The following is a 3,118-nucleotide window of genomic DNA, read 5'->3' as shown; positions in this document are numbered from 1 at the left end:
GGAACTATAATTTACAGACTAAAGTTTAGGGCTAAGAAACTTTAACAAATGAAAAATGACAAATCTCATGTTTTCAAAAGTAGGGAAGGTGTTTAAAACACTGACCATATATCAGATTTAAACTGCAGAGTCCTACAGAAAGTGTTTATAGTTAGTCTTCTTAATCTCATAGCTGCTTTTTGCACAACTACATCAACAGTACTACCTCAGTTCTCAAACTGCTTGGTACTCAAACTGCATTTTCAAGAAAAGTTTGCTTTGGTTCTCAAACTCTTGCTCGGTTCTCAAACACTTTTCGGGAACCCAGTCTTGAATTACTCGGTATCTAAACGTTTTTGTGAGCATGGATGATGGGTTGTACCTGGTGAGTTTAGCACTGGAGAGGCTTCACATACAGTAGAGTACTGTATAAGACTGCTGGAGAACATATACAGTACAGTAGTAGTAGTACAGTCATTGCACCACCATCTCCCATCCTGTACTGTATAAGACTGCTGGAGTGCATATACAGTACAGTAGTAGTAATTACACACAAGGTTTGAGATAAGGGGAACGGGGTAATCTAACAACTTAGGCTGCAGTACCACCCTGCACCACCAGATGTCACCTTATCAAATAAAAACAACCCACACTATACTTTATACAAACGAACACTGGGCTTAGTTCATAAAAAAATATATAATTTTTATTATGTATACATTGGTACCAAATACATATTATATCTCATTCAAGTAAAATTTAAAAATGACCACAAAAAGTTAATTAAAAAACATTACATAAAAAACTGGTGTCAGCAGATATATATCATCATGGAAGGTGCAGCTATGATATCTTTTGTTTTAGCACTCTACCTCAATATGCTGCACAGGGGTATATATATGTCTGGGAGCTAAAGAGTCTCCTAATATCCCATATGCTTACATACAAATTACAAGGGGTCTAAAATCAGCTACTATTATCCTCTAGTTCTATTGCACTCACCCATGCTGCCAGAACACCAGAAAGAGCCGTCCCTACGTACGTAAGCATATGGGATATTAGGAGACTCTTTAGCTCACAGATATATATATATATATATATATATATATATACCCCTGTGCAGCATATTGAGGTAGAGTGCTAAACAAAAATCATCATAGCTGCACCTTCCATGATGATTTATATCTGCTGACACCAGTTTTTTATGTAATGTTTTTTAATTAACTTTTTGTGGTCATTTTTAAATTTTACTTGAATGAGATATAATATGTATTTGGTATCAATGTATACATAATAAAAATTATATATTTTTTTTATGAACTAAGCCTAGTGTTCGTTTGTATAAAGTACAGTAGTAGTACAGTCATTGCAGCACCATCTCCCATCTGTTACAGTGCTGGGATGGGGAGGAGTCTATACAGTAAGGTATAAGTGAAGAGTAAGAAACTACTGTACTATAATTGTTGGTTTTGTTGAATGTTTCTTGTGTATAATGTATTGTACAGTATATAGTGCTATACTATAATGTACTGTACAGTATAGTGCTGTTCTTTTCTGTAGAGTTTATACTGGGCACTATATAATGTAATAAATGAGTACTTTAGGTAATTATTGCTTGGTGCTGGAACCAATTAAACACATGTACATCATTTCCTATGGGAAGACACTGCTTGGTTCTTAAACTGCCTTCCAGAACCAATGTGCCACTGTATTTTTAAACTAAAGGGCTCATGTAAAGGGTCATGTACTGTGGTTAAATGAGATCTGTGTGGCATCTAGGATGCAGGTTCCTCCTTTCCAAGCTCTTGTGTAACTTCAGTCAGTCCACCCAAAACAAAAAAAAAAATTCACTAACATTTGACTTCAAATGTCTTTGCAACCGTCAAGCATAGCTAGAAGCACCACTTTCCTACTACAAGGACTCCTATTAACATAGAGCAGTCAGAAGTAAAACACGGGTATAAATAAGTCAATGGCTAGACAGGGTTTCTCATCCAGATTCTGGGCATACCTCTTCTTTTATCTCCATAGTTCTTTCCAGTGCCAGGATAGAAAACTTTGTTATTAATGTAAATGTGGTCAAAAAGCCCAGGGGGCATTACCCAGCACAATCCAGCCCATATCCTCTTCATCTCGTGTTTGTCAGTCAGATAGAGTACCCTGTTATGCAGAGGCAGTAAATAAGAGGACATGGATTGGACTTGAGCTTTTACTGTGACAGGGAATACCTCCTAGTGTTTTGAGCCCCATGTACATATTAACAAAAACGCTTTTACCTCAGCACTGGGAAGGAATATGGTAAGAAGATAAACCCAGAATCCTGATAAGAAGCTCCATCTAACCATGAGCTTATTTACACCCCCTATTTTCCTTCTGGCTGGTCTGCTTTAGGCAACAGCAGGCGTATCAACATTTTTGAGCCTGGTTTGCAAATTGTTTCTCTAATGTCATCTTAAGAAACAAAGAAACCGATTACAGATACACCTTTAATAGTGGGAGAGCTATTACAATTCTGGGAGGATTTCATTTTACAGAATAAACTATTAGAAGTGGTTATGATAAAACATCTGATCCAAGTCACAAAACAATCTCAGAGTAAACACCGATATTGTTTCAGGTGAACAAAAAACAGCCATTTCTTATATATTTTTTAAAGGAACCTTCTGGTACTTTGGATACATTTTAAAGCTACAGTGTGTCAAGTAAATGTACCACACAAAATATGGCAAATTAAAATGTCGTCTATTCATTTTTTGAAATTATACTTAAAAAAAAATATAAATAAATGTAGGCATTTTTGAAAATGCACATAGAAACATATGGGCTAAGTGCAGTAAGATAGGCATTTCTCTTGGTTCTATGACATGGTATTCTCTTCTAAAATTGCATGATTAGACCAGCCAAACTCAACCATGATATTGTGAAAAGGGATTGTACATATTTAAGAAAAAAAAATGGGGAAGGAATTGTTCCATGAAGAGTACGGCTATAGTCTACTATTGCAGCTTAGAGCCCCCCCCCCCCCCCCACCTTACTTGTTCACTTCAGATAAAAAGGAAATTGATGCGCCTTGTATATTATGGTGTCAAGATGTACACAAATGTAGTGCCATCATATTTTAATGAACAGTAACGCAAAA

The sequence above is a fragment of the Dendropsophus ebraccatus genome, chromosome 1 (genome assembly GCF_027789765.1).
Source record: "Dendropsophus ebraccatus isolate aDenEbr1 chromosome 1, aDenEbr1.pat, whole genome shotgun sequence".
NCBI lineage: Eukaryota > Metazoa > Chordata > Amphibia > Anura > Hylidae > Dendropsophus > Dendropsophus ebraccatus.
This window is presented reverse-complemented; position numbering follows the sequence as displayed.